Source organism: Brienomyrus brachyistius, unplaced genomic scaffold (genome assembly GCF_023856365.1).
Source record: "Brienomyrus brachyistius isolate T26 unplaced genomic scaffold, BBRACH_0.4 scaffold27, whole genome shotgun sequence".
In the NCBI taxonomy this organism is placed as follows: Eukaryota; Metazoa; Chordata; class Actinopteri; order Osteoglossiformes; family Mormyridae; genus Brienomyrus; species Brienomyrus brachyistius.
In genome coordinates, this window is record NW_026042306.1 from 2,795,294 (window position 1) to 2,806,548 (window position 11,255).

Below are 11,255 nucleotides of genomic sequence, written 5' to 3' on the forward strand. Positions count from 1 at the left end.
GCTAATAATAAAATTATATAGTTAATGTGGGAAAAACGCTAAAAGGTAAACAAAAGTGTGTCCTGTAAAATGTGGTAAACGCAAAGTCATACTTAAAAAAAAAATACCCTCGTATACCATGAAACCGATATTACTTTGAAAAATACAGTGACATAAATTTTTGGTCATACCACCTAGCCATACTACTGATTATGACTGACTGTAACCAGCATTAGCCGTAACCAATTCACAACCACAATTAGCATAATCTTTCTGTGTTGAACATCAATTTATGCATTTCAGTTCGAATAACTGAATAGTAAGTCATAAAACTGCACTCAGAACTCCTGGCTTACGCTTCGATAATGACCCTGAAAACAAAACCAAAGCCCACTCTCAGCCAGACTCAATGGAAGCCAAACACTATGATTGTTTTGCTGCCCGGTTAACAGATGAGAGCCAACAACTCACTGGACCCAAGAATAGTTACGATTCCAGACAGAATCACAACTGGCAGGAGGAAAAAGGGACTCTTAACAGCTCATTTATCGCACATAATGTTTCCAATGTTGGGTCACTCCTTTCTGGGGCCTGAAAGCCACAACAGCTGCTACAGGATAAAAAGCTGCAGCACGAGATGGGAGACGCAGCCTGAGCAAGGTTTGCTGCTGATCCTGCCGGGCAGGACGGAGTACAATACACAAAGACACAGACGGACATGGGGCTGGCGTATGAGGACCCTGGCCAAAGCCTAAAGCAAAGGCACTTCATGATGTTTCATGCGAAGCATTGAGGCCAGACCACGAAGAACAAAAAGATGACATCAGAGCTCGAGTTCCAGCTGCCTGTTTATTTTAGGGGAATCAAACTTAGAGGGAGAGCAGGTTCCTGAGGGTGGTGCCCCTGGAGAGAGAGTTGATATGGGAAGGAAGTGAGCCTTAAACAGGATGCGAGGGGACAGAGGGAGCGGTGAGGAACGGTGAGGGCAGGCTCTGTGGCTGCCAAGGTGTCAGGGCCCAGGCAGAAACAAGCTCCGGGAAGATGGCTGACCTGCCAACCCATATTCTTATGCATCCTTATCCTTATGAGTTCAGGGATGCATGCATGGGGCTAACAAAACAGCCATGCATAACATTCATTATGTAAGAAGATAACGTGCTATTTCAGCATTCCCGGCACAAACTGGAAAGCAGCTCATCAGCAGCCTTCCCTAAAGGCAGAGACCCCAACCCACAAAGTGGCTCGCTCCCATGCGAGGACAGGGCTCGCCAGCACCGGGTTTCACAGAAGGCTGTCATTACTTGGTCCCAGCACAAGACTCTGATGCTGCGGAAACAACAGGGTTCCAAGGCGGCAAGACATCGCCCTCAGCGACAGGCGGCTTTCCCCAAATATCACAGACACCCATGCAGGAGCCTTCCAAGAGAAGTGGGGGGGCACCAAACCACACAGGTGCCACTGGCCCAGGTTTGGTGCAGAGATGGCCAGCTGTCCTTTCGTCATGTGCCATTGACGTGTATGTTGGCTGGCTCACAAAACCTCCACAGCGTAAGCAGTAGGAAACACTGACGGACAAACTGACGGGCAGCCTCTGAAAGGCCTGGTCCTGGGGCAGCACACAGGCCCTTTCAGCTGAAGCCCAAGTTTAAAACAAGGCCACCTGCCAAGAGCAACATTCCACCAGTTCAATGTGATTTAAAGCGTGCTGCTGGGGAGTCCTGGCCTTCTTACCATTTAACGACAGCCTGAGCTTCCAACACACCTTCTGACACGTGATGGCAGGGGCAAAAAAGTGAGAGAATCTTGGGTGAATAAAAGCCATCTTCAGCCAGATGTTCAAGAACTGCTAACTGAAAGAAAAACACCAAACGGCTGAACAAAACCGTTGACAGTGGACAGGAACAAGTGAATGATTTAGCACAGAAGTGTCCGCCTCCTGGGGCTGTTTGTCTACTACTGGTACAGAGAACCACAGCGGCCATTAATCTCATTGACTGACACCCCCCCCCCCCATTTGTTACTTAATAACATTATTATTGTCAGGCTCAGAGTGTGAGCTTCAAAGTTACGAGAGCTGTGCAGTGACTACAGCTGTGCCACCTTGGTGGACTCCCTCCTTCTCCTGGGCCTTGCCTCAGAGTCTCAGCCCTTTCCATCCTCCATCAACTGGGACACTTCCTACTTTTTGTGAAATCTCATATGCAAGTAGTTTGAGGGCTCTTATTGCTTCTAAAGCAAAATCTGGAAAAAAAATCACCCCTTTTTCATTTTTAAATACAGCAAATCCTCTTGATCAAAGTGACAACTGAGGATCAGCAGGGGCAGATGGTCCCACTGGAGTAACTGGGTGTTAAGGGCTTCGCTGAAAGGCCCAACAATGGCATCACTCTGCCAGCAGTGGGATTTGAACTGACAACCTTCTGATCATGAGCACAGATTCCTAACCCACAGAGCCACACACCAGCCCATTTCTGTTGGCACATTCAATAGAGCATTTCATGCCCCAGATTATCATTGGCACCTGAATGTGTTCAGTTTAACACCCAGGGGAACAGGAATGCCGCTGCTCCCACGATTGACACACACAGGAATTCCTCAGGACATTACAATATTATCTTTGGAAAAATCACTGAAATGTACTGTATGTCAGGCATGCAGCATCACAAAACTGTACCTCGCCCATCCGGACCAGCAACTATAGCATTTCAGCCCAATAACAATACATTGGGTCTCACTGATGCATTCGCTTTGGGGCAATGAATCATCTCTGGTTTTCTCCACCACAGCAAAGGCCCAGGCCATGGCCCCAGGGCTGGCTTGCAGCCCTGCATTCCCTCTAATCAAGCACATTCAGAGCAAAGGATTTGAGGTCTCCCGTCTGCTAACCCCATGCTCAGGTCAGCCCAGAAGAGTAGTGCTGCAGAAGGGGAGCAGCCAGTGGACCACCGCATTCCAGCACTGGGGAGGGAGGGGGAGCACCAGAAAATGAAGGTTAAATGGGCATAAAATGAAGCCATGGGCTAACAGTGGGCCATTTTTCCCCGCGGCCCGCCCAGGTTTACAGATCCAAGTGGACAGAGGCTCAGTGACATGCGCAGCATGATCACAGATCTGCCACACATGGTAACATTTTCCCTGTGCAGAGACTGCGCAGATCCAGTGGGCGTCAGGTTCAAACACCCTCTTCAAATCTGGACCAAACCATTTAATGCCTCTATGTGAATTACTGGATGGTTCATCAGCTGCTACACTAACGCAAGAAGTTCCTCACAAAGGGCCTGTTTTGACACCTACAGCACTGGTACATGACATCATTCAATGCCAGGCAATGGCCTTTTCTTGCAAATGACTTGGCACCAGAAAGATGGAAACCTGAGTACGGTAATCAGGTAGTCTAACAGCGTCAGCAAAAATTCTACTGGGCAGAGAAAAGAAATGCAAGTACTTCAATACACAGATTAAATTATCAATCACATAAATATTATCATATTATTTACACCAGACAGAGAGCATTAACTGGTTAAAATGATTCACGGGTACTAATCACTCTCATCAACTTGCCTAAGAGAAATACAAGTGTTCATATGCAGGATATGAATGAAAATAAACTCTGCAGCAAAGGTCCTTTGGGAGCAAACAGCTGCCACGCTTGCCGTGGCTATTCAACACCCTGACGTCAGTGAACACAACGCGCTGAATAGACACGGGCTCGCCTAGTGTCCTGGGCGCAGATAATCTATTGGACTGGAGAGGGGGCTTCATGCTAATTAAATAGAGGGAGAGAGACTCCCAGCAGAGGTATCCATGACTACATCCACTCTAGGGGTGGTTAATCTCCATTTCTTATTTACACTCAGACACAAGTATGAGGGGGGTATGGGGGGAAGCTCCCCTGATTTACCCGATGTCACGTACCTCCCAGGCGGCCATCAGGACAGCTCAATCTGATCAGCTGTCCAATAAGGGCTTTCCATGGGTCCTTCAGCAGCATAAAAGCTCTCAAGCTGAATTTCCACCTTTGGGAAGCGATTTCCCGCAACTTCAATTTATTTAGCTTATATAATGAATCACCATAAAAATACACATCTGGCTATATCAGAAATATTGGCTTAGCAAAACTGGAACCAACTATAAAGAATTATAAAAGATTGCCATAAAAATCACGAGGATACACAAGCCCGTTCAGCTTTGGCCAGCTCAATGATAGTTACCATGGGCTGGCCAAGATGTTCTCCAAATGTGATCATAACACACGATCTATTCATGGCTCTGCAGAAATGAAACTCATGTTTACTTTAAAAATAGATGACTTTAGAAAAAGCGTTCAGAATGGATGGCATTCCATTCATGGTGTGTCACAGTGGCTGGAGGGAGTATTAAAGCCATCAGTGACGTGACTGCATTTTATTACTAAAACCTTTTTCACTCCTCCACATAATCTTGGATTAATCTTATTTCTACATCTTTCCAGGCAGGGAAAGAAAAATACAAAAACAAAGATCGCCATCCTCTGTGGCTAAGTGCTGCAATGAGTAATCTGAAGGCGATGTAGGCGAATCTGAGGGCGAATCTGGCTCTGTGAATGCCGGCCGCGACCTGCTCAGATGATCACTGAGGGAGCGGAACCAGGCACGATAGCCACCACTGGACAACTCAGAGACATGGACAAAAAAAACACAACAGAGATATGTGCAGAAGATAAGGAGAGACCCATACAGAGCCAAGCACATTTAATGCAAATGACAGGTGTAGGTACTGACCAATCCCTCCACAAGCACAATGAAAGAACCTAAAAATAATGAATCCTGGCAACAACGTGCCTTTGGAGCAACCAATGTGACGTAAACGACAAGAAGAACACTGTCTTATGTCTCTAAAGCTCTGAGACACATCGCCATCATTCATTATGCTCTGTAATGGCCCTTAAATCGTCTGGCACTCCAATACAACTCTATTAACAGACACTACAGTTTGGCAAACAATCTACAACCTTGAAGTGATAATTGGTGTGTATAAACAAAGGAGAACCCGGGGTGGCGAGCGACAGCACAGCACCCACACCTGGGGAGGGTGCCCTGGCTACCGAGGCCATGCAGGAGCCCAGAATGCAGTGAGGAACTGCAACCTGGAGTTTCACCTGCTTTGCAAGGTTAAGTTCTGCTGAGGTAAGCATGTGTCACTGTAAACCCAAGAAAGCAATTATTCACCTCAGCAGGCTACTCCAGAGTCAGTGCGGAAGATTCATTAGAAGGCGATAGAGGGGGAAAGCTATTTCAGGGGGGCAGAGGGCTGGGGCAGTCCAGGTCCTCCTGCTACGCTCCTAATTACTGTGGCCACACTTGGCAGCTCCTTGGCGCCTCTTTAACACTGCCAACATCAAACATCCAGCCCTGACTTCCGCTATAAGGTGGTGGTGGTGAGGGGGTTCAATCAGTCTTAACATGAAAATAGCTAGAGGACAGCAAATGTAGATTGAGGTGAATGAGAAACGCACTGGAAACAGAGAATGTCCTGTGGCACCGAAATTACCGTCAAAGCCTTAACAGCCAGCACTGACTCACCAGAATGAAATGAGTACAGGATGCTGTAAACACCTTTAAACACAAGAAACTGACTTTAGATTCAGTTTCTTCTCATATTTGGCACATGCGCATGTTGATTTGTGAAGACTTGGATGTACAAAATTCATTTGCCAGTATCAGCTGGTATGAGAACTATAATCTTTACGTGAAGAACTATTAGCAATTTGCCAACAGACAAATTAGGCAGAGAAACCAAGATTGGCTGCGGCTGTTACACCGCAGCCAAAGTCAGCTCGGGGAAGCTGCAGGAAACAGATTCCAGCTCGCAAAAGGACTCCTTCCTTCTGGACTTGGTGAGGAAATTAAATGTTTAACAATTACTTTGAACAGCATGGAAACAAAACTCCAATTTTTCTTTTATATGAACAACCCCAGAATAACCACTAAAAGCACCTCTAACATCACTATGGATACAAGGTGTCATAGTGAATGACTGGCAGTCTGAAATTGGTTGGTTTATGCTTCTTTATAAATCAACTTACATCCCATCTCTTTTTTCCTGTTATATAAAGGTGACTTTATGGTGGCTTCATCATAAAACTAAATACCTCTCAGATATAAAAACAAGCAGTACATTGCCCGATCTAGACAATATATAGAAACAAGTCATACTTCCTGAAGTAGTCGCAAGAAGGAAAAAAAGTCAGGACAGATCGCCAAAAAAAATAAAAAAGTTTTTTTTCCCCGCATAATTACAGTTCCGCAAGTCGTCCCACTAAATGCATGACTTTGGGCCAATGCAAACTGAAACCACCTCTTTGCGAGTAAACACAGCGGCACACGTCAGATTTCACGAAATGATCGGTTTTGCCAATCGCAATTACCTATACATAAGTGTCAATGGGGAAAAAACTAATTGCCTGTGTTTTCGGGGCGAAAAAAAAAAGAAATACTAGTAATTTGCTCGGGATACAAACGCTGGCAATGAGGTGATCTTAAAATAGCCCAGCTGTAGTCTAGAAGAGTGGTTCATAATGGCTCTCGAACTTAACAGTAAAAGCAAAATCACATTTTAATTACAATATAAATAAAATCCACAACAAAAATTAACAATCAGGCATGTTATGCAACTCATATAGTTGTAACAAGTGTGCAACGCATGTTATGTTGCAAGCAAACACGTGCAAAAGAAATTGAGCAAATAAGACCGACGCGGTTTTTCAGACCCATAATGAAATTTCTCCTCGATCACGAACATTTTTAAGACATGGGGGTTAAAGGCGCTATTCAAATGCAAATATCATTGTCTGTTCAGACTGCAACAGCTGTAATCATGTGCAGCTTGCACTTTATATACAAAGCATTCAAAACACTCAGCTCAACATATGAAACAAAAATAATTACGCATGCAAACAAACGCCCAGAAACACAGACTGCAATAAACTAAATTCAGCTTTCCTCAGCAAGCTAATTTATTAAAAATGTTCATCGGAACTCTGCCATCGAACCGCAAAAACGTACTTGTCACGCTTTCCCACTTACCAGCTTTTTGGCTTATCTTCCTGCGAGTTATTCTGAAAATCAGTCTGTCTGGCTCAATTCCTCCAAACTTGCGATATCCTAAAAGTTTCTCCCTATAAAGCCGCATCCATCGCCAGCAGTGTTGCGCTCTCATCTGTTACGCCCGGCAGCTCAGCGATCTGAGCTGCGGCGTAATAACCACACCTACAACCTCTATCCATTCACTAGCACGATCAGCTCGTCACTACGGTGGCACTTAATGCCATACCTTCATTGCTGGACTTACTAACATAAAAACGTTCTTCTAAGGAACCACCTCCTGACCGCACCTACATTTCTGTATATGATCTCCAGCCCCATGGGAGCTGGAGCTGAAACATTTCATTGTGCAGCCTTTTGCTATTTTTGCATAGCTACACTATTCCAACCATTTGAGCCGCTGCTTGTGATTGAAACGTATCAAGCTTATACAAGACTTGCTGTTGCGATACAAGACTCCCATTGTTAATTCAGAGTTGAAATGTAATAGCAAATAAGGAACAAATGTAAAAAATGTACAAAACTGCATAAACGAAGCATGCAGCATCTGTATGTGCATTCCAAAATAACCTGCCTCACTCACACCGAAATTGGATTAAAACTGTCTTACAGGTGTTTATTTATGCTTTTGGAATAATCCTGGAGCGTATCAGATGTTTTAATAGTGCTGTGACACACACTTGCATTTTTCTGTTAATGTATAATAATAAGTTTCAAAAAAACCCCATCACGTTACCTGTTCCAAACGCCATTACAGGACGTATAAGCGTTTTAACAGCATTCCGCTAAGCGTTTGCATTCCTTAAGTAACCAAATTTCTTGGCTAAAAAAACGACTGTTTTTCTTTCGAGATCCAAAAACACTTTCATAATCAGCTGTTAAACTACTAATTAATGGAACAAGATATAAAAAAAAATCACCGTAAGGTTTGCCAATTGAAAAATTAACCCACACACAAGATCACTTCAATATTGTTGTGTTAATAGGTAAAAATATTGCTATATGGCCCGATCGGCGATAACGTTAATTTTATGGGAAAGTTGCGATCGTGTCAGTTTAGGTACTCAGGAGTTACGCAGAATCTTTTCATTTTCGAGTTAGCTAGACGGCGGCCATTGTAAACCAGTAGGACTACTAAAAGGTACGGCACGCTAAAGGACATGAGATAGCAGAAATCGCTTGTTTCTTTAACCTACGTGATATGGATCGTTGAAAAGATCCGACGGCATGAACGGTTGGTAAGCATGTGCAGTGTAACAAAATCGACAGGAGCTGCCTAGTATAGCCATATGGGACAGTTGATTTTTGTCTTGTGTGCCTACTATAAAGTATGCCAACACTACTTTGAAAAGTTTATTTCAACCCCCACACTCCTCTTTGTATCAAGAGACAGTCTTTGTTCTCTACTCTAGCAGTCTGCATGTGCAGCAGCCTGGTGCTCTACCCCTTCCTTGAGCTGCTATTGTCTTTGCAGTCGCGGCATCTGGCCACAGGAGCAGGATGTCACAGGCAGATCTGATGTGTGGTGGTCCTTGCACCTGGCCCCTCTGGCCCTTGACTCAGCCATTTTGGGTGGCCCTTTGGTTTCCTCTGCATCCCGGCCCACTAATTACATCTCTGCATAAATGAGACACACTGGATGTTTCCAAACAAAACGCAGCAAGGGCGATGAGGTTCAGATAAACGCCAACGTATGGAAAGGCCAGGAATACGAGGCAGATGGGGGTGGCTGGATGAAACCATGTCCAGAAAGCCATCTTATTAAACACAGGCCAGCAGGCAGACCTGGTCTCTGGTGGGACACGTAGTGCTACCTGTTCTGAGGACCTAAGGACTTTGCAACACAACTACAGCTTTCTAACGTTCAGGAAGAATGATGCTGCTGAAGCTGTCCTCATTCGTAGGCTTAAGATGGTGCAGTGTAATAGCAGCATGAATAGCCCATTGTAAGACTCTCAGACAGCTGGTAACTTGCATGGTTCTTTCATCTCTGCTGTATGTTGGAGTAAATGTCTCTCTCCTCAATGTCACTATGCGGGACTCCACAAAATGAAAACAGGCTTTTATGTCAGTGTGCAGCACCAGTCCCTGTGTTTTGCCTGGGAAGATCAGGGCCTGTCGCATCATTACTGATTGACTCGTATTAATGACCGTGCTAAAGTCTGATTCTCAAAAGGGTCTCCAAAATAAATGAACAAAGATGTGTCAAGGGGATTACATTAGGCACCCAGTCATGGCTTTTGAGTATAAGACAGGGAATCCCAAGTGAGATTAACAAACCCTAATGGAATGAAGGGAATCTCCTCAGTGCCATAGTATGGCCAACTCCTGCTCGGTTCCAAGAGGCATTTGCTTTTAATAGACATCTACTTTTCCCTTTTTCTGTACCGATTCACTTAAGACACTGCACACCTTTTCTTGGTGCCACTGGTTTTCGTGCTATAAAATGCTAGGCCCATATAATGTAGGGTAGTGTAGTCAAAGGGTCAAATCTTGCAGCACATACACATTAATGAATCACAAAGGATTTTTATGAATTATCTTTTCAATCCCACAGTGTGCTATTGGAATGTTACCATTTGGTTCCAATTTATTCTCACTGGGCTTTTTGTAATATTATGTCATTGGATGACGCCATCCAACATGTGATACTCCACTAGAGCTTCTCTTCAAAGATGAAGGCATCACTGCAGCTGTAGGTGTCTATGAATAAGCATTAGCAGATGACACCTGCAAATTAATTACACTGATTTCCAATGTCAGGGTTCATAACTGTCTGGGTGCCCAGCTGGTCATTAATCAACAAATCCAAGATTAATGGTATGTATTAATGAAAAGCCAAGGTTATAATGGAATAGAATAGTTTATACTGGTGTTCATAAAATGTTTTTAATCTAGTGTGAGAGCCTCCCCCCACAAAAACTTAAATTTATAAACTTTTGCATTCATAAAGAACCACAGCCATGTTTGTGATGTGAGCTCCTTTGTCCTGTTTGCCTAATTTGAACACAAACACACACACACCCCTGACCATTACTGGGTCTCTGGGACAGTGGCTGAAGGGTGCTGTTGATTTCTGAAGCAGGTGCAGATTTGGCTGGTTGCATAGAAAAGAATGGTTGTTTTTTTTCTCCATGGTAATACCTAAAAAATGAGGTGTGTGCCCAAGCCGTTCATTCATAGAGAAATGAAACACACACATTTTAATGTGTTTAACACATTAAAACAGACTAATAAAAATGTACTTGAGAATTTAATTGAGCCCATGCCAATGAACAAAGTGAACACTGTTTCACTATAATCCCTTAAGGAATCCAAATAATTTCATAGCTTTCACACATCTAAGTCCACTGTAGAAATATAAACTTCATATATATTGTACATTTCTTTTTGAAAACTGCATATTCCAGTTATAAAAGATATGTTGTATAAACTGGCTATGGACAAGTCCGAACAAAACCTTTAAACACCATGAATGAAGGGCTCCCAAACACAAACCACAAAAGCTAGCAAAATCAAAAGGTTTCAGAAGGTACGCGCAACAAATGTCTTCCTGTCCAGTGTGACTCGTCACAGATACACCCAGATTGTGAGTTATCAAAGCCTATTGTCACGCCAGGGTTGGACTGACACCGACTTCCCACAGTGATGGATGTAAATGCCACATCCTGCACCTGATTTCAGGTTAGTGTCATTATCCTTCACAGCATTTCCATGACTGGCTCCAAAATGCTGCCTGGCCAGCTGCACATAGGCCTGAGTGCCTTACTGACATGGTCTTCCTGTACATTTTCCTTCCTGAAATTCTCTGGCCTCTGAATTTCAACACATCGTAAGCAGAAAACTTCCTTCAGCCTGAGAATGAAAGCAGGACAACTCATCTGTACGCTAACACTGTTTGTGTTCTCTTTTGCTTTGAATCACTTACAGCTGTGACTAAGACAGATGTAAGATCTGCAGATATGTGAATAAAATGCCTGTCTAGTGAAATTCATTGTCCCAAAAAGCCCTTCACCACCCTCTAGTGGGCCTCCATGGAACTTCATAGTTAAACATCACCCAACTTAGGACAGGGTTAGCGACCTTCTGCAATGCAATGTTTTCCAGAGCACAGTCGTGATGCTCATAAGACTGCATCCCTCGGCAGGCCACACACACAAGTTGCCTAAACCCAAAGTCTTATTATACTGAGTA

The 11,255-nt window shown here is 44.0% G+C and overlaps 1 protein-coding gene across 5 annotated transcripts in view; it reads right to left on the reverse strand.

Moving 5' to 3' along the window:
• The window catches only part of LOC125721014 (rho guanine nucleotide exchange factor TIAM2-like), a 55,229-nt gene that overhangs the window by 41,570 nt on the left and 2,404 nt on the right, over positions 1–11,255 (reverse strand). For 3 of the 5 annotated variants that reach the window (XM_048996924.1, XM_048996923.1, XM_048996919.1), the window contains exon 1: positions 7,044–7,313. The exons of the other annotated variants lie outside the window; for them this stretch is intronic. The gene's annotated coding sequence lies outside the window, so the exon portion shown is untranslated. Of the gene's footprint in view, positions 1–7,043; positions 7,314–11,255 lie in introns of those variants that run through there. 5 annotated transcript variants of the gene reach the window in all.